We start from the raw sequence: 23,591 nt of genomic DNA on the forward strand, positions 1-23,591 counted from the left end.
CATGCTGCACAACTTCTTGTCCAGGCCCTTGTCGTTTCTAGACTGGACTACTGCAATGCTCTTCTGGCTGGTCTGCCATCAAACACAATCAAACCTCTACAAATGATTCAGAATGCAGCGGCACGACTGATCTTCAACGAGCCCAAAAGAGCGCATGTTACACCTCTCTTCATCGCCTTGCACTGGCTACCAGTGGCAGCTCGCATCAAGTTCAAGACACTGATGCTTGCATACAGAACTACCACAGGCTCAGCACCCTCCTACTTCCACTCACTTTTACGAAACTACATCCCCGCCAGAAGTCTGAGATCTGCTAGTGAGCGACGCCTTGTGGTACCATCACAGAGAGGCTCAAAATCACTCTCCAGAACATTCTCGTTCACCATTCCTGGCTGGTGGAATAATCTTCCCACCCCTATCCGGAACGCCGGATCCCTGGCAATCTTCAAGCAACAACTGAAAACTCATCTCTTTCGGCACTACTTGACTTCATCCAAAACTTACTCTGCAAACTTGAGAGATGGCATCGTCCGTAGATCTGTTTCGGCGATAGGCAAACTGAAGAGGGTCCAAAGTATCAGGGATGGAGGAGCAGATGTGGCTCTTAACAAGTCTCTCAAAAACCTTCATGACTATAGATGTGAGGGCAACAGGGTGATAGTCATTCAGGCAAGAGGGTTTATTGTTCTTTGGCACAGGGATAATGATGGATTTTTTTAATGCGGTGGGAACCACGTCGGTAGCAAGGGACTCATTAAAGATGGAAGTGAACAAACCAGCGAGCTGATCGGCGCAGGCCGGTTATCCCATCAGGTCCGGCTGCTTTCCTGACGTTCACTTTCTTTAGCTCCCTCCGAACCTCCTCCTCCGACATGGTGATAACAGGATCATCGCTGCTCTGCCTGCTGCTTCCTGACGCGCTGGGCGGCAGAGACGCGCCGCCGCCGTTGCCATCGAAGCGGCCGAAGAAGGTGTTTAGCTCGTCGGCCAGCAACGGATCTGCTCTCACCTCCGTGGAGGATTTGTTTCCGAAGGCACAGATGGTCCTCAGTCCGTCGAGAGTCATTGAGCTGGAAATGAGACTCAATTCTCTCTCTGTATCTGTGTTTAGCGGCTCTTACTGCGCGTCGGAGAGCATAGCACGATGCTTTGTACTCGCTCATATTCCCGCTCAGAGAGCCTCATTGTAAGCGGCAGTTCGTGTGTTAACCGCAGCACGGATTGATCTGTCCACCCACGGTTTCTGGTTGGAGAATGTCCTTATCGTTATTGTTTCTGTAGCTTGCTCGGTTAGCGTGTTTACAAAGATCAATGCTACATCCGTGAACTCGCTGACGTCAGAAGAACTCGTCCCAGTCGACGTCATCAAGAGCCGCCTGCAGCATAGCCTCTGAGCGGGAGGACCAGCGCGTCACTACTCTCTGCACCGGAGGTTCCTGAACAAGCCTTTGTTTGTATCCCGGTGTTAGAAAAATGGCGGCATAGTCCGATTTGCCAAAAGCCGGTAGTGAGCGGGCTTTGTAGGCATCCTTGAACTGAGTGTAGCAATGATCCAGTGTGTTTGGTCCTCTAGTTGGACAGGATACATGTTGATGAAAGTTTGACATGACCTGCTTGAGGTTGGCTTTGTTAAAGTCCCCCGCGATGATGAAGGCAGCGTCAGGATGTTTGTTGATGTAGCTGCTGAGCACATCGTGAAGCTTAGACAAAGCCAAGCCGGTGTCCGCCTGTGGTGGAATGTACACAGCAGAAACAATGATCGATGAAAACTCCCGGGGCAGATAAAATGGGCGGCAAGTAATGGAAAGATGTTCCAGATGAGGCGAGCAGGAACGCGACAGAATGGAGATATTCCTGGGATCACACCATTTCTTGTTAATCATGAAACACACTCCTTCACCCCTGGATTTACCGGCCTCTGCTGTTCTGTCCGTCCGAAAAACAGAGAAGTTCTCACTGGGCGTTACAGCAGTGTCCGGGATCAAGGACGAAAGCCACGTTTCTGACAAACAAAGGATGTTGCAGTCCCTTATGTCCCGTTGGAAACTAATCCTGGCTCTAAGATCGTCCATCTTATTCTCCAAGGATTGGACATTTGCGAGTAGAATGCTCGGGAGAGGAGGACAGTGAGCCCTTTTCCTGAGTCTCTCTCGAATTCCAGCGCGTTTCCCGCTGTATTTCTTGATCCGTCGCCTCGGGGGGTTATTGTTTATCTCCGCGTTCCGAAGAATCTCCAGAGGCCATGAAGGATTCCTGGATAAAGTGTCCTGAAACAGGTTGGTGTAGCGGTTTCCAATGTCCAAAAGCGTTTCTATGTTGTAGGTGATCAGTGCAGATGTAAAATGAGTAAAAAGAGAAAGTAAAAGTAAGTAAAAAAAGTAAGTTAAAGCAAAATCTCAGAGGAGCGGCCCGAACGGCGTCCGAACACAGCGGCGCCATTTTGTAATCGTTCCCTGTTTGTTTTCTTTATTCTTCAAAAGCACAAAGTTTAGTTGTTATTATGAGTGTATACAAATACAAGCAGACCCCTTACAGATTCGAATGGTGTATTGATCTTATCTGTACGATCAAAAATGGCCGAGTAATTCAAGCTCATTTCTGCCTTATCAGGAAAATCTGCCACAAAACGCATATCCACGCTTGTCGATCCCAGGGGGTTAATTTGTGTGGTTTTCGAGAACGAATGGGTCTATCAAAAAGATTTTGCTACCTTTTTGCCAGCATGGTCTGAAGATGATTTGAGCCAATTTTGGAGAAAATCAGACAAACCATCTAGGACGAGTTCGAAAAAGAAGTTTTTTCGAAGTATTATAAAAAAAAATTACCATACAAATTTTCAATTTGACAAATTGTCCATTTGTCTCAGCATGAGCCAAGGATTCAGAGGGAAAAATAATTTTGCCTCTAGACCTAATTTTTTTCCCTCACTGTATATATATATATATATATATACAATATCAGGTTATTACTAAATATGTAAACTGGCAATCTGGTTGGCTACCAGCCCTCCCAAAAGCACTCAAATGCATGATCTTTTTCCAGTTAGCCATCCCCCAAGAAAAATCTAATTATAAAAATACCTAATCCAATTCTCAAGAATTCCAAGAATTCTCAAATTTCATCACTGGAAAACTACTAATACTAATTTAGCATAAACTGGGTATAACATAATCTGTACCTGCTGCCAGTCACAAATGCTTAAATCATAAGAACTTATCTGTCCCATGAGATGGACAAGTAATCCCGGAAATATTAAAGATACGTTCGCATTACATGTATTAGCAACACTCAATCTTGATGCGTCAACCACACCACTTCTGTCTAAAGATTTAACTCTTGCTTGCGAATTGTCCTAAGCACTTGAGCAACAAAGCATCCAAAAGGCCAGAGAATGACTGCAAGATCAATTACACATGCTAAAAAATTACAAATTTTTAAAGAAATGTTACCTGGCTAGTTCAGCTGTATTCCACTATTGAATGTCAACAACAGGAAAGTCGAACAATCAATGCACGGACAGCATGCCTGTGTACACGTTGCTGAAGCTGCTGAATAAAAGCACCTGATAATTGAACAAATAAAGATAAATGGTAATGTAATGTTTTCCTTTATAATGAGCAAACATAGGAATGACCAATAATTAAAGACCAACTGAATCAGTAGCTTCCTACAATATTCTTTTAAATTAAAGTATCAGAGACAGGGTGGATTAAAGCGAATGACTGTTTGATATCAAAGCTTACAACCTGACACCACAATAACTCATGTGACCTATGCTGACAAATGGCAAAGCCCTGACAGCACAGCTGACCGACCAGCTATATTTGTGTAAAGTCCTAATATGCCCATCCTTAGGGAAAAGATGCCTTAGAATTTTATTGTCCACATGTTCCCATCTTATAAGGTGTCAACGCCTTAGAATTTATTTCACAGCCTCCTGCCATCATCTCAAAGGTTCTAGGAAAGATGGTTGGACATGTTGCATTGTCCTTTCAAGGCAAAGAAAAAGGACAAGGGCATGATCAAAAGTCAGGCAAATGGCACACCCAACGCTACACCATCCCGAAGACCCCCGTAGAAATCAGGGGAGCGTTCATGATGCATTCATGCATTAGTGCTTTCATTACTGCTCAGAAACATCACACAAGACTCAATGATCAAGGATTTAGCCATGCAATAATCATACATTTATCACACACTTTGAAATCATGTGTATTATGAAAAGAGCTTTACAAATAAATTTGACTTTGTAACTTAACTACAATTCTGCAATCAACAAAAGTACACAAATTAACAGACATCTGAAACCTAATAGACTAGCACAGCCATTAGAAGAGTGTAAATCTGAAATAACTAACTGGAAATGAGCAGAGAGATGGTAGAAGATGAAATGCATGGCCAAAATAAAGCTGGCATTTAGTCAGAATAAGAATCGAATGAAATCAGATGCTTTAATGTGTTTGATCTACAGCAACTGCTACATGTCTTATTAAGAATTAGTCAATTCCATTAGGGAATTCCATTGTCTATGCAGCAAAGCAGCATTATTCTGCCAGATCGTGGCTGGCCTGCAGCATAAGTGTCACAGACATGAATGACAACTGCTGTACCCAAATTTGCTGCTTTGTCACACAAAACGCTTCCAAGGCTTCTGGGAACAGTATCCCAGTGACATCTGAGAGCTTCTCCACAGCTAAACTGGGCTCTAATGTAGTGCCAAGGCACTTGAAGAAGATGCCCAACATTAGACCTAAACTATGTCTGAACTCCAGTAACTGACACCTTCACATAACAACCCTTTCTCAAGGTTAAGGAGCTTGATCATAATTAATGCCCATAAATACATCAAGTATAATTTTTAAGCACAGTATCTGTGGCTTATTTTCAAATTTTAATTTAATTCTTCAAGGTGTCAATTCACCTCATCTTAACGAAATGTTCACTGTTATTAACACAACCCATTATCTGTCCTACAAAATGTTCTCTAACACAGTATTTCCTACAAACTAAACAAAACCTAATTAAGACTGGACAGTTAATTACAACATAGTGATAACTTGGTCTGTGTCATGATATTGATAAGTTTAACAATCAATTACAAAAATTCCTGTCAAAACGGACCTAAGAATACGTGACCAAATACAGTGAGTGTGTTCTGCTGAGTGAACATTATTCTGTCTATATAAGACACTGCTTCAGGCTCCTCTAAGGACTGACTGGAACTCAAAGGTGGGTGAGTTGCTCATCATATTCTTCTACTATTAACCTAATATCACATAGTTTAGAGTGGCTAACCCTCACACATATTAGGCAGTTAGCATACTTAAGAGTTCACATTGTGGACTTTCTTACCTTTATCTAGGCATCTCATACCTGAGGTACACTTCAGACACATTGTCTCTGGAAAGAACAGCAGGTATTCCACTAGTTATTATATACTGATAATATGTGCATATTAAAGATCATTGGTTTTCATTCTATAAGAAAGTGAAAGGATCAACATTTGGTTGAACAGAGTACCAGATTGTTGTAACTGTTGAGTGTGTGTGTGTGGGGGGGGGGGTGTAGTATTTGATCATTAATGAGTGAAGAGAGCTGCTCATGCCTGAAGGAAGATTAGAACTGCATTAGAGCACAGAAGCTCAGAAACACTCATGTGGAGCAGCATTTTTAAACCACTTGTTTAATATTTAGAACAACAAAAATATAAAGAGTTGAGAAGCAATTCTTAACTCAAATTCAAGTTCAATTCAAAGCTTGAATATAATTGAAAATTACTTTAGTGCCATGAACAAATTGTCAAGACATACCTATTAGCTTTCCAGGCTCTTGTCGCAGCTGTAACATAAACAGAACTGAAATGAGGTTTTTGGAATAGAAACACAACTCTACTAATGAAATCAGCAGTAAATTTCTTTACTACAATAATCATGTGCAATCACTCTATAGTACAAGAGTGAATGACCCTCAAGTCAGCTTTATTTATATAGCGCTTTTAACAATACAGATTGTGTCAAAGCACTTAACAGTATCAAATTGGAGGATAGAGTGTCAGTAATGTATAATAACAAGATTTACACTCAATTTTCAGTTAAAGGCATTTCATTATTGAATTCAGTGATGTCATTGTCTAGCTCAGTTTAGTTTAAATAGTATCTGTGAAATCAAATTGGAGAAAAAAACCTTGGAAGAAACCAGGCTCAGTCGGGGGGCCAGTTCTCCTCTGGCCAGGATATTATTGTTTATTTATTGTTTTAATTAAAATTTTAAATGTATAAATGTAACGAGATAAATGTTATATAAATATCAGTTCTTAGGTTCTTTAAGTAAATCCTGCGTTAATGAGATCGCAGTTCCTATTGGTTGCGCCGGTGGCGCTATGGCCCAGTGAGTTCTAACAGTCTGCAGCAGAGCTATGGAGAACTGCTGTGGGTGAGTCATTTTTGTTGTAGCTCCACGCTAAAAGTAAAAATATTGTTTCATGTGAAATGTTATACACTGGTCGAAAAGTATTGAACATCATAGACATTGATTGATGTGTGGAATGTGTTTTCTTTTATATACATGTTATTTTGATACTTTTATTTCCCTTTGGGTGTACTCTTTTCCATGTGCGCCATTTTGCCATGTGCTAATGAAATGAAACGTATTCTGAATAGGTGGAACTATAACTTGACTGAACTTTCCATTTGTCTCCTACTGCTCTGTGTGCAGGTAATTATTTCTTTATCACATAGTGTTTACGAATTTACTCTGTTTATGCAGTTGTGCATTTTCTGTATTTTTAAGTAAATGTTTTGTGCTAATTGTATTTTGTGAAGCACTTAATTCATGGTTTTACTAAGAAATTTTGTATTTCATTAATTTCTCGTACATACAGAGTTCCATAAAATGGATGATGTAAGCTGTGTAATTTATGTACCTCATATCCATTACTTTATATTTAGTTTTACTATTCATGTTAGATTTAAAATGTCTTATACGATCACAAAGCAATAAGTTTAATAAGGAAAAGACAACATTGAATTGTTTAGAAAAAAGGAACATCTGTTTGATTGTCATGGAGAAATTGACATTTCAGATTCCTGTATTATTTTTGTCTGTTTTGTTTAGAACACCATACTGTTATATTAAGGGCAGCAGAGCTATGGAGAACTGCTGTGGGTGGAACTATAACTTGACTGAACTTTCCATTTGTCTCCTACTGCTCTGTGTGCAGGCATCAAATAAATTCTATCATCATCCATGTCCAGTGTGTGAGTGCTGATGAAGGGTGAGACAAACCGGGTCAGATAAAGACAGGAAAGGTCACATAAATTTAAAAACGGAGTGTCTATTTACACTAAGTGCAAATAGCCCATCTTGTTGGCAAAGGCTATTTACACTAACTCCGCCCACTAACGTGTGATTGCGTTAGTCAACATTAAGAAAAGAAGCTAGATCAACATCAGTTTCAGTGGCGTAGATGGTAAGGCGCATGCTTTTTGACGCGAGCGACCCGAGTTCGAGCCCACCTTTTGCCAAACATTTTTTTTCCCCTTTTCTCCCTTTTCAAATCTCATATCGCATCAGAAAGGCATTTATTTTCAATAAAAATGAAGGAAATAATCAAAAAGTTGAAAATAAAGTATCGGGTAGGTGTAGGGAGGGCTTTATTGTCCCAATAAGGTGGCATCCATTTAATAAATTTGAATTAAAATGATAATTTACACTCAGTATGTTATTATTGCGTACTGTTTTATAATGTACTACAATACTGAGGTGCAGATAATTGCCACTATTTGCAATAAGTAGTATAAATAGCACAAAATCTTGCTATTTTAACATAGTGTAAATAGCATCTATTGCTATTTGCACTTAGTGTAAATAGAACCCATTGCTATTTGCACTTGGTGTAAATAGCATCTGTCACTAAAAAAATATGCTATTTGCACGGTGTAAATAGCATCTAATTGCTATTTACACTTAGTGTAAATAGCCGCTGCCATTTAAAAAACCCTCAGCAAATTCTCTCCTTGTCATGTGTCACAGTAAACCGCAATCATGGGAGATGGTGAAATGGAGTGTTTCGGCCATGCTCATGTTAAGTAAATGCCTCACCCTTGCTGAAACGTTTTTTAGACACTCACGGTAAAAGAAGCTGAAATCTTCCCCATGAATCCTCCCAAGTTTGACAAAATTGAGGACATGGCCATGATGACCCACCTCAACGAGCCTGCTGTGCTGTATAACCTCAAAGAGCGTTACGCAGCATGGATGATCTATGTAAGTCTAAGTAAATTGTGTTTTATTCCTAGGATGGAACGGCAGCATTGTAAAACTGAACTGATCTCCGTTTCAGACCTACTCTGGCTTGTTCTGCTCTACTGTCAATCCCTACAAGTGACTCCCAGTGTACGACTCAGTTGTTGTGGCTGGATACAGAAGCAAAAAGAGGATTGAAGCCCCACCTCACATCTTCTCCATCTCTGACAACGCCTACCAGTTCATGCTCACTGGTAAGAGGGGATATACATGTTCAATAAGATATTCTTAGAAGAATGCTTATTTTGTGCTAATCCTGAGCCTGCCTATGTTTTGCTTGACGATTTTGCTAATATTTTGCTTAAAATTTAAATGAAATAAAGAAAATCTTTTCAGCAGTTTCACTTAAAACAACACTATGAACTTGTTTCAGACAGGGAGAATCAGTCTATCCTGATTACGTAAGTAGACTATGAAAATTAATAGGTTTTTGTAGAAGAAGTGCACTCTCAAAAACTGCTTTGCAAGGGTTTTTACAGAAAGCAGCACTCTGATACACGTTAACATGAAGGCCACTTAATCGACTGAGAGACACCTGGCTGCTAGAGAGCATAGCTTGTGTGTCAGTGCATGAGAATTACTCTTATAGGCATGTGCTGGAAAAAAAAACTGGATAGCTAAAGTGACAGAAAGGTGTGAGGAAGAAGCTACTTACTGACAGTGCTGCATGTGTACGAGGTTAAGAAAACAGTTAAATTGTGGCATGTACATGCGAATGCTGGGTTCACGTCTTAAGCATTTCTCTGGTAGTGATGGTGAAATGAAGCTTTGCGAAGCACTGAGGCTTTCCCCTCAACTGTATTGAAAAATGTCTCATTACGCTAAGCTTTTCAACACATTGACCACTCATTTCAGAATCGAAACAATCAGAATTTGTGTTCTGCATTTAACCCATCCCAGTGCAGAGCACAAATTCCGAGTATGGCTACTCACGTCACTTTCGCTTTCACAACATCTTGTGGTTAAAGGTGGAAAAATGTACCTTTGCGTCCCAGCCATTTTGGACCATTTCATATAATAAATCAATTTGTGCAATGACAACCATATAAAGCAATAAAAAAAAAAAAAATCCTTACACAAAGTATGAATAAATGAGTCTGAATAATTTTTTGAAAAAATAAGCATGGCTCATGTAGGCATATGTGATCAAAATAAATGAAGATTATTATGGAATGGTCCGCTGAAGTGCATGTGAAGCAGGGATTAATGCAAACTGAACATGCACAAAACTACAAATTTATTCATATTATGATTTATTCATTAACAAAGAAGTGAATGACACATGAAACCTGCGCAATGGGTTGTGTGTGAAAACGAAGCTTCAGAAGTCACAGATCATGTGGTTATGGCAAAACGAATCAAGCTCTGGTACACTCCTTCACTGTGACATTGAAACAAGCTTCGAAGCCTCAGTGCTGAATGTCACATTACTACTTTCTGGTGTGCACGTAACTGTACTGTCTGAAGATTATGGTTTTTAAAGAAGCAAATTTGTCAAATAAGTACTTTCTAATATTCTGAAATGTGTTCACTTTAACTCAGTGGAGAATCTGGTGCAGGAAAGACTGTCAACACCAAACGTGTGATCCAGTACTTTGTGTCTGGACCGAAGAAGGCAGAACCTGTCCCTGGCAAAATGCAGGTAACTAAACTAAACAATCAAATATCATCCAAAGAATGTGACAGAATTATTATACATGATGAAATTACTTAAATGCTCACGAGGGGTCGCTAGAGGATCAAATCATTGCAGCCAACCCTCTGCTGGAGGCTTATGGTAATGCCAAGACTATAAGGAATGACAACTCCTCTCGTTTTGTAAATTGCTGATATCAGATTAAGTGCATTATACACATTCAGTTAACATTCCAAATCTGAAAAATTCTAAGCTGTTCTGAATGACTTCAATCTCTGTAGGGTAAATTCATTAGGATTCACTTTGCGACCACTGGAAAACTGGCCTCAGCTGATATTGAAACTTGTAAGTCAGCATTGTTTTTTTTAAACATTTGGGGGCTAATAGGGTTCGGCCGATAGACGTAGACGATGCCATCGTCCATCGTGATGGCTAACTGACATCACGATGTTGAGCCGGCATCGTGATTCCTTTCTCCCACCCCCTCTCCCGCAATCCGCTGCATCCTAATTCCGTGTTTGGAAAGGAAATTAAGTGTACTACGGAACCCCTAAAGAGAATAAATAGCCAAAATATGGGAGGATAAAAAAATATATATTTCAATACTTTCTCTCCCAATTATATTGTTGGGTAATTATACTGTATATAAATTGCAGGCATAAGGGAGCCTAATATGCCTAATACTAATATGCAGGGCATTGAAACCGCTTTCGAATGCGCGCTCTCATTTTACTTTCACTTTCGAGATTCGGGATCAAACGGAATCTATACTACGGAGAGGCAGTACTTACCACACATTTTACAAGATTAGATATTTGTCAGTGGTGCTCAGTGTCTGCAAATCATTCGCCATTGTCATCTCTCCTTACTCTGTGTATGTGGTAAGTGAACTTCCATGTACTGTAATGTAACAACGAGCGGCTAACCATGTCCCTTTAGTGGCTCCATGGAACACATTATTTTTTTTCTGTGCCTTTCTGCATACCCCTAACCCCGTTAATCGTCCATCATGATGTTTCACTGTAGACATCGTCTGATATCAATTTGGTAGACACTGTCCAACCCTAGAGGCTAACATGTGGATTGATTGAAATCAATGTCTCTTTCTACAGATCTGCTGGAAAAGTCAAGAGTAACATTCCAGCTGTCAGCTGAGAGGAGTTACCACATCTTCTACCAGCTCATGACTGGACACAAGCCAGAGCTGCTCGGTGAGAAATCTACAGGATTGTGTGCTTCAGTTATTTCCTTGTTTGAGAGCACTGTTAACATGCTGCACATCAACTCTTTACAGAGGCCCTGCTCATCACCACCAACACTTATGACTATCCAATGATCAGCCAGGGTGAAATCACTGTCAAGAGCATCAATGACGTGGAGGAGTTCATTGCCACCGATGTATGTGGACAACTTCATTATTATTAGTAGTAGTGTTATTTCCAGATTCTATGCAATATATCTGAGCAAATGAACATCAGAAAAACACCAGCATAAACTGAATTTTGCATAGCATTAAATACCAATCTCTTTTGAAATTTATAATGTGATTTATTTTGGTCGGTGTAAAAACAGACTGCCATTGATATTCTGGGCTTCACTGCTGATGAGAAAATCAGCATCTACAAGCTGACAGGTGCTGTGATGCATCATGGGAACATGAAGTTCAAACAGAAGCAGAGAGAGGAGCAGGCTGAACCTGACGGCACTGAGGGTAGGGTGTATTATTAACACAAATCAGCATGCGAACATCATTAATGAAAGTAATGACTTCATTAATGACTTCATTAATGAAAATAATGCATAAAACTGTTCTTCTTCAGTGGCTGATAAAATCGCCTACCTCATGGGCCTCAACTCTGCTGACATGCTGAAAGCTCTGTGTTACCCCAGAGTGAAGGTCGGAAACGAGATGGTGACCAAAGGCCAGACAGTACCACAGGTGATTACTTACCTTCTCAATGGATGAATGCTGTTAGAAATAGAGGTCGACCAATTGATCCGCCGACTGATTAATCGGGTCAACTTTTGTGCTGCGAATGTGCTGCAAATTAGGCCAATTTGTAGGCAGGCACATCTGTGGGCAGCTAAGCATTGTTGCGGAACGCCGTACCAGAGAATCTCTCTCAGACGGAGCAGCTCACACTCTGCAGCAGCGCTTTGTTCACACACAGCTTCAGCAAATGATGGCAGGGCAAAACAGATTGTTTCAAAAGCGTAATTACATTTTACCCTACTAGAATTGATGCCAGAAAGTTATCATATTCATAAGTGCAACAAGTCATTGGCATGTGAATGTAGAAATGTGCAATTCAGATGAAATTTCTGGGCTGATTATAATGTGCATGTTAACTTTCCTCATTAAATGTGTGTATGAGTCCAACAATAGCCTCCACGATGTCATCGCTCGTGAGCTGCAGGCTGTGTAATATGAGTGAACTCTTTTATTTTTGTTATCATTTAGAACAATGGTTCCCAACCTGGGGGCCGTGCCCGATCAGATATACTTTGAGGTAGGGCTGGGCGATAAAACAAGTTCGATAAATATTCAATTTAATGTTAATGCGGCAAAAGCGAAACAAAACAGCGCTACTTATTTGAACCACGCCACACGGACCATATCCGCTCGGTTCAAACAGCGGTGCAGAGCGAACTGACTAGAGCAGATGTGTTTACTCACCGATCACGCAACCACTAAACAGCGCTGTGAGATCCAGTGAGAAGCGCTTGAATTCAGCGAAGAACACAAGTGACTGGTATAAACTATCCGTCAATATCAGTCAACTGATATAAACTAAGTTTAAATCCAGATAAAACAGCGCTGACAAACAGCAGAAAAACACTGTGTGCAACGATACAGTCAGGCTTTTCAATCTATAAATCGCCATCGTTTACCATGGATTTACTGTAGTAACACTAACTGCACCATAGTATTGTGGCAAAAATGTGGGGTATTTATGTCAAATTTATTATATTAATGTAGACGTGTATTAAATGTATTAAAGTGTAATGGAATGTTATTACAGTATAGTTGTGATTAAGCTATAGGCTAGCGTTTGTGCATTTATAATAAATGTATTTAGACTACTGTTTTTCATATAATGAGGCTACCTAGAAACCATATAGTTGCATTTTTACCACAGTATTGAGGTGCTATATGTGTGTTTTTGACTCTGGTTATCATGCTGTAAATGTATGCTACTATGGAAGAACAATGGTTGATTTGAATAAAACTCAAGCAGTCAGAAAAATTGAAGTTCACCATATAAAAAAGGAGGTTGTTGCAATTTTTACAGATGTTACTGATTTTGATAATGAACATGAATTTACATCTGCATCCTAAATATAATATGGGGGATTGGGGGTTCAGATGACCATGTGTGTACATAGGGGGGGCCCATGAAAAAAGGTTGGGAACCACTGACTTAGAATATGATTTTTGACTTATAGCATTATCCAGTGCTTCCCATACACTGATTTATTTGTAACAAATAAATCAATTTCATCACTACTTCATAAAATAAACTGAGCTTTGCACGTTTCAAAATTAAAATGCAGCGTGGGTGTTTTTATACGAATGCATCTTTGAAAAGAACCGATGTAATTTTCATTTCGTCTTTCCTGTAATGTCTGATAAAATGGCGTTTGTGAGTGCAGCGCTTTTTTGATTGCAGTTATTACCGGGGAAATCAAGCATTTACTCAAACTCTTCTCTTTTATGAGATGAAGGGGAAAAAAGAAAATCGACCAAACATATCGGCCAAAAATCAGCATCATATATCGGCCATCAGCTGACCTGATTTCTAAATATCGGCATCGGCCAGAGAAAAACCCCTATTGGTCGACCTCTAATTAGAAATGTCCCATAGACATTCATAAAAGAAATTCATACTTCACAAAGTACATTTTAATATCAATTACACTGTTTCTCAGGTGAACAACGCAGTCTCGGCTCTCTGCAAGTCTGTCTATGAGAAAATGTTCTTGTGGATGGTCGTCCGTATCAATGAGATGTTGGATACCAAGCAGCCTAGACAGTTCTTCATTGGAGTGCTGGACATCGCTGGATTTGAGATCTTTGATGTGAGCATCAGTCTTTAATGTCTCTGTAAGAATCAAGATATAAAAGATAACAGTCAGCAGTATGATCTTGCCTCTGTTGAATTATCAGTACAACAGCTTGGAACAGCTTTGCATCAACTTCACAAATGAGAAACTGCAACAGTTCTTCAACCATCACATGTTTGTTCTGGAGCAAGAGGAGTACAAGAAAGAAGGCATTGAATGGGAGTTCATTGACTTTGGTATGGACTTGGCTGCCTGCATTGAGCTTATTGAGAAAGTAAGAGGATATTCAGTCAATTAAAATAACTATTCTCGCTGTGCCTGTACTTGAGTGTGAATATTTCTTCAACAGCCAATGGGCATCTTCTCCATCCTTGAAGAGGAGTGCATGTTCCCCAAGGCAACAGACACAAGCTTCAAAAATAAACTGTATGATCAGCATCTGGGCAAAAGTGCAGCTTTCCAGAAGCCCAAGCCTGTCAAAGGTAAGCCAGAGGCCCACTTCTCTCTGGTGCACTACGCCGGCACTGTGGACTACAACATTGCTGGCTGGTTGGAGAAAAACAAGGATCCACTGAACGACTCTGTTGTGCAACTTTACCAAAAGTCATCGCTCAAACTGCTTTCCTTCCTGTATGCCGCACATGCAGGTGCTGAAGGTATGAACATTTGCACTTTCTGAATTCCTTTGTCTTTTAATTATGTGCAAGACAAAATTCACATAGTGAATTATTGAAAAGATTAATGAAAAGCAACAAACATTTTACAAAAACAATTTTTAATTACATAAAACAGCAGAGGGCGGCGGTGGAAAGAAAGGCAAAAAGAAGGGTGGTTCCTTCCAGACTGTGTCTGCACTGCTTGATTCCTAATGAGTCCAAGACTCCAGGTAGACTTGATCCCCAAAGACTCAAATGCATCACAGTTTTGAAAATACTTCTGAAACATTAAGAACACTTGCATTGCAGGTCTAATGGAGAACTTCCTGGTTATCCACCAGCTCAGGTGTAATGGTGTGCTGGAGGGTATCAGAATCTGCAGGAAGGGTTTCCCCAGCAGAATCCTATATGGTGACTTCAAGCAGAGGTAAAGACACCACATCTTTTTCAACCTTTAAATTAGATATAATACACCACCTAATCTTAACCACATTTCAAAATTGTTTCAAAAAACTGACCCTAACCCTAACTCGCCAAAATATACCTGTTGTTGTCTAAATGTCCTCTAGGTACAAAGTATTAAATGCTAGCGTCATCCCTGAGGGACAGTTCATTGACAACAAAAAGGCTTCAGAGAAACTCTTGGGCTCTATTGATGTTGACCACACCCAATACAAGTTTGGACACACCAAGGTGAGCTACATTAAGCTCAACTCTACATGGAATGGCTTCCATAACATACCACTAAACATTATTATATATTTGTACATAATTTTTTGTGCAGGTGTTCTTTAAAGCTGGTCTGTTGGGAACTCTTGAGGAGATGAGAGATGAGAAACTAGCAGAGCTGGTTACCATGACTCAGGCTCTTTGTCGTGGCTTCCTCATGAGGAGAGAGTTTGTGAAGATGATGGAGAGGAGGTGGGTGAAATCTGTATTATTTGATATACTAAAAAATATATGAAGTTGAAGATCTTGGTCAAACAAAAACCGGAAACTCTCTTCCACAGAGAGTCGGTTTTTGCAATTCAATACAACATTCGCTCATTCATGAATGTCAAACATTGGCCATGGATGAAGCTCTACTTCAAGATCAAGCCTCTTCTGAAGAGTGCAGAGACTGAGAAAGAAATGGCAGCCATGAAGGAGAATTATGAGAAAATTAAAGAAGATTTAACAAAGGCATTAGCTAAAAAGAAGGAGCTTGAGGAGAAAATGGTGTCACTTCTTCAAGAGAAAAATGACCTTAAGCTGCAAGTAACAGCTGTGAGTATTTCAGCCCTTACTGGATCCTACAGCAATGAGCATAATTCATTAACAATATTCATTAGGGATGGGAAGATTCCCCAATTCGCATAAAAAGTTATCGATGCAAAGCATCGGTTTAATAAGTGTGCATTGGCTACAAGTTTGCATTTATAATCGTGATGCATCGTTTCTAAAATATTTGCATCAGTAAAAAACAATTTATATATATATGTGTGTGTGTTTAGTGTCCCGCAGCTGAAGAGTTCTGCTTTCAAATGCACGCAATAGGCTGAAGCTTGTCGCAAAGACCCAGCAAAACTAAAAATGTGTCAGGGGGAAATTTTAAGGAGATAATTTGAATTATTTACTAATAAACTAGTGTTTTTTGTGTCAGTGTCGCAAAGATGAAGATGGCGATCCTGACTTGCTATCTCCTCATTAGACACTCCTTTAGAGAGAAGTGCATCTTCATGGATTATGATCATAATGAAAGTTTTTGTTTTCGATTTATTTCATTAAGTAGTATATATTTATCATGTCTATGAGGAATGTATTTGCTGAGTTTCGGTTAATTTTTGTGAAGCGCTCCTGTTCAAGATCGAGGCGGCAGAAAGCACATCATGTTTGTTTTCCTTATTTTATAAAAACACATTTTGTTGATATTGTGAGTGCACACAAATAAAAGTAGACCCTTTACAGTTCCGAATGATGCATTTTCTTTATTTAGTTTCATTTTTAATTCAGTGATTTTATTTTAATGCTTTAAAGAGCAATTTTAGATTGTAATGTTCTGCTCTCTGTTCTGCAAACTATAAAAGGTACAGCTGTCATAAAACCAGAGAGAAAGGCTGCATGGCTAGAAACTGTAAAAAAAAAAAAAATAATAATAGTATGTGATAATATCATTGTGTTCCTATTGGTCAGTGTTAGAGGAGCTCAGCTTAGCCTGACAGTTAGCCTGCTGTAGACCAGGTTAGTTTCCCAGCATAAGTTGCTTGATCTAGGCCTATGTTAAATTTGGACAATGAGTCAGACTAACAGAAATAAGCCTGGCTTATTTGGTAAACTTGTTTTATGAAACAGGCCTCGAGGCATTAAAAGTGATCATATTTTCTCCATTGCATCATATTGCATCAAACTGCATTGTGTTGAATCGAATTCAATCAAAATCGCATCGCACTCTATCGTAACAGGGGTGAATCGTATCGCATCGCAAGCTGCTTCATATGTATCTTTAATGTATTGAATCGTTGGCAATGCATCAAGATGTATATCTTATCGGCCTGAGTCATCCCTAATATCCATGTCAATGAACAGGAATCTGAAAACCTCTCTGATGCTGAGGAAAGATGTGAAGGTCTCATCAAAAGCAAGATCCAGCTCGAGGCCAAACTCAAAGAGACAAACGAGAGACTGGAGGATGAAGAAGAAATCAATGCTGAACTGACTGCCAAGAAGAGGAAACTGGAGGATGAATGCTCCGAGTTGAAGAAAGACATCGATGACCTGGAGCTCACCTTGGCCAAAGTGGAGAAGGAGAAACATGCAACAGAAAATAAAGTCAGTATTTTTTGACATCATCACACTGCTGATGGTGATTCAAGCTCTTGAAAATGAAACCAATAAACAATGTTTCCATTTAGGTGAAAAACCTGACGGAGGAGATGGCCTCTCTGGATGAGAGTATTGCCAAGCTGACCAAAGAGAAGAAAGCCCTCCAAGAGGCACACCAGCAGACTCTTGATGACCTTCAGGCAGAGGAAGACAAAGTCAACACTCTGACTAAAGCTAAGACAAAGCTTGAGCAGCAAGTCGACGATGTAAGATGTTTGGCATGAGAATAAGCCCATCAATCAAAGCTAAATTAATATTGTTGCTATATACCAGATTTTAATGCTCTGGTTTCTGTAAAAACAGCTTGAGGGCTCACTGGAGCAAGAGAAGAAGCTCCGTATGGACCTTGAGAGAGCCAAGAGGAAGCTTGAGGGTGATCTGAAACTGGCCCAGGAGTCCATAATGGACCTGGAGAATGACAAACAGCAATCAGATGAGAAGATCAAAAAGTAAGTGGATGTCAATCTTTCCACGGTTACACATTTGACCAAGTATTTTACACATTTTACAAAACACTACTTCAAAAACAGGAAGGACTTTGAGATAAGTCAGCTTCTCAGCAAGATTGAAGATTTGGGAGCACAGCTTCAGAAGAAGATAAAAGAACTTCAGGTAACGCTAACCCTAATCTTTTCTATATGAAACTGTGATGTGGATGTATAGCTATATGGTGGTGGTGATGGCGATGGGGGTGGTGATGGCGCAGTGGATAAGACACATGCCTTTGGTGTGAGAGACCCGGGTTCGAATCCACTGTGAGACACCAATGTGTCCCTGAGCAAGACACTTAACCCCTAGTTGCTCCAGAGGCGTGCGACCTCTGACATATATAGCAATTGTAAGTCGCTTTGGATAAAAGCGTCAGCTAAATGAATAAATGTATATGAAAACCAACATAACCAAAATCACTGCGTCAATGATTTTTCTTTCTTTATTTAGGCCCGTATTGAAGAGCTGGAAGAGGAAATTGAGGCAGAGCGAGCTGCTCGTGCTAAAGTGGAGAAGCAGAGAGCTGACCTCTCCAGGGAACTTGAAGAGATCAGCGAGAGGCTTGAGGAAGCTGGAGGTGCCACTGCTGCCCAGATTGAGATGAATAAGAAGCGTGAAGCTGAATTCCAGAAGGTGCGTCGTGATCTGGAAGAGTCTACCTTGCAGCATGAAGCTACAGCTGCAGCTCTCAGAAAGAAGCAGGCAGACAGTGTGGCTGAACTGGGAGAACAGATCGACAACCTCCAGCGGGTCAAGTAGAAGCTGGAAATGGAGAAGAGTGAATACAAGATGGAGATTGATGACTTGACAAGCAACATGGAGGCTGTGGCTAAAGCAAAGGTACAGTCTTGGAAAAAAAAAAAACTTCTTTAACTTTAGCTGTTTGAAATATGCCCTGATATTTGAAATAATATCCAGAAGAATCTAAATGAGTTCGAAAAAGTTGATATTTCCTAATTGATGTAGGCAAACCTTGAAAAGATGTGCCGAACATTAGAAGACCAAGGAAGTGAGCTAAAAACGAAGAATGATGAGCTTGTACGCCAACTTAATGACATCAGTGCCCAGAAGGCAAGGCTCCAAACTGAAAATGGTATGTAAATACTGAATATATCGTATACACAATGGCACAGAACTGTGCAAAAAAAGTGATTCAGAAACCCAGTACTGACATCATACAACTCTTCCGTGACTCTTTCATAAATTATACATTGTCTCATACTAGGTGAATTTGGCCGTCAATTGGAGGAGAAAGAAGCTCTTGTTTCTCAACTGACAAGAGGCAAACAGGCTTACACTCAGCAGATTGAGGAACTCAAAAGACATATTGAGGAAGAGGTTAAGGTGTGTACCTACCAAAATAATTACCTTATCAAGTACTATATATAGCTAAGACTATAGTTGTGTACAACAGGAATGGAAACATTTTCACTTTAATGTTTTTCTGACTTTAAGGCCAAGAATGCTCTGGCCCATGCGGTTCAGTCTGCCCGCCATGACTGTGATTTGCTCAGAGAGCAGTATGAGGAGGAGCAGGAGGCCAAAGCTGAACTCCAGCGTGGAATGTCTAAGGCTAACAGTGAGGTGGCTCAGAGGAGAACCAAATATGAGACTGATGCCATCCAACGCACTGAGGAGCTTGAGGAATCCAAGTAAATACAGCAAAGAACAATGTCTTCGACACCCTACATTTAATATAACAAATATTACTAAGATTTCATAATTTCATACCAATTTCTACAGAAAAAAAGCTTGCCCAGCGTCTGCAGGATGCTGAAGAATCCATTGAGGCAGTGAACTCCAAGTGTGCCTCTCTGGAAAAGACCAAACAGAGACTGCAGGGTGAAGTAGAAGACCTCATGATTGATGTGGAGAGGGCAAATGCATTGGCAGCCAACCTTGACAAGAAGCAGAGAAATTTTGACAAGGTGAGAAAATATGGATCACCTATAAACCTAAATCTTGAACCTAATTAACAATGACTACATTTCTTCTTTAGGTCCTAGCAGAGTGGAAACAGAAGTATGAGGAAAGCCAGGCTGAACTAGTAGGTGCTCAGAAAGAAGCTCGTTCTCTCAGCACTGAGCTTTTCAAAGTGAAGAACTCCTATGAAGAAGCTCTTGACCACCTTGAGACGCTGAAGAGGGAGAACAAGAATCTGCAACGTAAATGGCACTTTTTTTTGTTCAAAAAGCATTTTACAAAGATGCATTAAAATAGAAAGTTTTACAATTCCACTTTTTAAAACCCCTTTAGAGGAGATTTCTGACCTCACTGAGCAGCTTGGAGAGACTGGAAAGAGCATTCATGAACTGGAAAAGGCAAAGAAGACAGTGGAGTCTGAGAAAGCAGAGATCCAGGCTGCACTTGAAGAAGCTGAAGTACTGTTACTTAAAACTGTCAAATCAATTAATTTCTTGACAGGGTATTACATTATTTTCCTGTGAGCTTGATACGATTCTTATTATAACTACTATCCATCAGGGCACCCTGGAGCATGAATAATCCAAGATTCTTCGTGTGCAGCTGGAGCTGAACCAAGTGAAGAGTGAGATTGACAGGAAGCTTGCTGAGAAGGACGAGGAGATAGAACAGATCAAGAGGAACAGCCAAAGAGTGATCGATTCCATGCAGAGCACTCTGGACTCTGAGGTCAGAAGCAGAAATGATGCCCTGAGAGTCAAGAAGAAGATGGAGGGAGATCTGAATGAGATGGAGATTCAGCTGAGTCATGCCAACCGCCAGGCTGCTGAGGCCCAGAAACAACTCAGGAACGTCCAAGGCCAACTCAAGGTATCTTTCTGTAGATGGAGGAACTTCAACACATCTAAAATATTTGATAATATGGATATGATATATGAATTAAATGAATCATGACATGCAAATAACAAAGAAAGAACATTACCACAGGATGCCCAACTGCACCTTGATGAAGCTCTCAGAGGAAAGGAGGAAATGAAAGAGCAGGTGGCCATGGTAGAGCGCAGGAATAACCTGATGCAAGCAGAGATTGAGGAGCTGAGAGCTGCACTGGAGCAAACAGAGAGAGGCCGCAAAGTGGCGGAGCAGGAGCTGGTGGATGCCAGCGAGCGTGTGGGACTGCTGCACTCACAAGTACAGAAAAACTATACTTGGAGCAAATTCAGGTTACATGATAACAGAGTTTTAGTTAAATGTGCACTAAATGACCTGCTTAAATCCCACAGAATACAAGTCTTATTAACACCAAGAAGAAGCTGGAGGCTGATCTGGTCCAGGTTCAAGGTGAGGTGGATGATGCAGTCCAGGAGGCCAGAAATGCAGAAGAGAAGGCCAAGAAGGCCATCACTGATGTGAGCACTTACATTCTGTTCCTCTATTCTAAATTAAACAGTTATTTTACTTAGCTGCATGTGGTAACAAAGGGAACCTTCATGCAAGGCATTTCTGTCTATATTGGCTAGTTCATTTGGATTGGCTTATATTTCAGGCTACCATGATGGCTGAGGAGCTGAAGAAGGAGCAGGACACCAGTGCTCACCTGGAGAGGATGAAGAAGAACCTGGAGCTGACTGTCAAAGACCTGCAGCACCGTCTGGATGAGGCTGAGAGTCTGGCCATGAAGGGTGGAAAGAAACAGCTCCAGAAACTGGAGTCCAGGGTAAATAACAAGTTAAATGCAGTCTTAGATGAACTGGCTATGGTAGATATTTGACAGGTGACAACATGACTCTCTACTGAAGGTGCGCGAGTTGGAGGCTGAAGTTGAAGCTGAACAAAGACGTGGTGCAGACGCTGTGAAAGGAGTGCGCAAATATGAAAGAAGAGTGAAGGAGTTCACCTACCAGGTACATCTACACAGGATTTAGAAATTTATTTCATTATAATATACATAGTTTAACCAAGACCATGTACAACATTTACACCCAAAGACTGAGGAAGACAAGAAGAACGTGATCTGACTGCAGGATCTGGTAGACAAGCTGCAGCTGAAAGTGAAGTCCTACAAGCGCCAGGCTGAAGAAGCTGTAAGTCTAATGTCAAATGTCTTGAGTGTGAAGTTTTGACATTTTCTATTCAATACATTCAGTGTCATGAGTACAATGCTCTGAAAGGGGTTGGATATCTCATCCAAACAGGAGGAGCAGGCCAACACTCATCTGTCCAGATACAGGAAGTGCAGCATGAGCTGGAGGAGGCTCAGGAGCGTGCTGACATCGCAGAGTCCCAGGTCAACAAGCTGAGAGCCAAGAGCCGCGAGGCTGGGAAGGTAACATATAAACTTATACTAGTAATATAACAGTGTTGAGTTGTAAAATAGCAACAAAGAGAAAAGCTGTTAGTTTAGATAGTCCTACCAGACAGCTAAAACAACTCGACTGTGGTGGAGAGTCTCTGACCTGCTGACTGTTTTGGTGAAATCTCATCTTCTGTCGGAGGTCCAGCATCCGATTAAAGAAACGGAACAAGGCTGACCGATTGAAGGACTGCGTACGACTTTTCTTGCTTGCTCATGTGATGCTCACTGAACTAAAATTGGCAACACTGCACAATTATTGTGACTGTGAGACTGAATTAGGGTTACAATGAACAACAGTATTGGCATTTTGTCCTTATAGCCAGAAAGCTAAAGATTTTTGCCAGCATCTTTTTAATATAACTAAAATAAATATATAATACAACACATTATGCAGGTTGTAAGCAACAGATTAGCTTTAAAAAAACAAGAAATAAGAAGAAAACAAGAAACATACCACACTTTTTCTTTTTCCATTTTGAGGCTATGTTATTAGGTTAGATTGTTAGATATATGGTTTTGACAATCGCCGTGTCAACACTGTGAGTGAGTAGACTGCTAATACTAATAAATGAAGTGGCTTACACTGCAAGTGTGCAAATGCTGCATATTTAATGAAGTAAAGCTGAATTCACTGAAATGTTTCAAGAAAAGTCATTCACAACATTTACAAGATTAAAAGCATTTTGCATGAGGTTTGTGCTTACCTTTCCATCCTAGTGTTTTGCCTTCATCCTTCTGGCAGAGTTTACTTCCATCCTTGTTTATCTGTTCAAGTGTATTTTAAGGGTCAGGGATGTATCTACACTTGGGATATTGATGTTCAGAAGCAGCACAAAGTAGCTCTGCATGAAAGTCACATATAAATAGATTTTCAAATAGTTTGGTGAGGTCATAATGACTTTAATGTGTTCTTGTTTTCAGGGCAAAGAAGCCGAGGAGTGAGGGACAATATCCAGACAGAGTAGCAAGTCATCATACAATATGAGTTGCTTGTGAAATGTCATTATCGCAGTTAGTGACAATAAAAGTAAACCTGCAAACTTCTTTCTGTTGTGTTTCTGTAACTAACAAGCATTTCCATAAAGCTTTCCACCATACAGGATGAGAAGAGTCTGCAAGAACAAAAGGCAAATCATTCACAGTAGAATTAAATACTTTTGAATATTTATCCATCTTTCATACTGTACACTATTATGTTGTAATGCCTGAATTTAGCATTGCCAGCTATTTACCAGGTATACATCATAACTACAATAATTATCATGTATTCCTGCTTTAGTACTTGAATTTCCATCCAGGA

General features: G+C 40.2%; 1 pseudogene across 1 annotated transcript; it reads left to right on the top strand.

Annotated features, from left to right (window-relative positions):
- The first annotated feature begins 8,157 nt into the window (after positions 1-8,157).
- On the top strand, positions 8,158-23,233 carry LOC306874445 (myosin heavy chain, fast skeletal muscle-like; annotated as a pseudogene). Its single transcript has 37 exons — positions 8,158-8,265; positions 8,342-8,498; positions 8,678-8,705; positions 9,847-9,940; positions 10,030-10,122; positions 10,222-10,285; positions 11,053-11,151; positions 11,235-11,338; positions 11,513-11,651; positions 11,761-11,879; positions 13,871-14,020; positions 14,109-14,279; positions 14,355-14,652; positions 14,798-14,891; positions 14,971-15,088; positions 15,231-15,354; positions 15,446-15,582; positions 15,672-15,927; positions 17,227-17,469; positions 17,553-17,729; positions 17,827-17,972; positions 18,054-18,135; positions 18,463-18,852; positions 18,979-19,105; positions 19,238-19,356; positions 19,468-19,664; positions 19,756-19,940; positions 20,012-20,177; positions 20,269-20,393; positions 20,497-20,805; positions 20,923-21,126; positions 21,219-21,344; positions 21,482-21,652; positions 21,735-21,839; positions 21,924-22,019; positions 22,131-22,261; positions 23,213-23,233. The product of its transcript is annotated as a myosin heavy chain, fast skeletal muscle-like (transcript).
- The last annotated feature ends 358 nt before the right edge of the window (positions 23,234-23,591 follow it).

This window comes from Barbus barbus (assembly GCF_936440315.1).
Source record: "Barbus barbus genome assembly, chromosome: 9".
Lineage (NCBI taxonomy): Eukaryota > Metazoa > Chordata > Actinopteri > Cypriniformes > Cyprinidae > Barbus > Barbus barbus.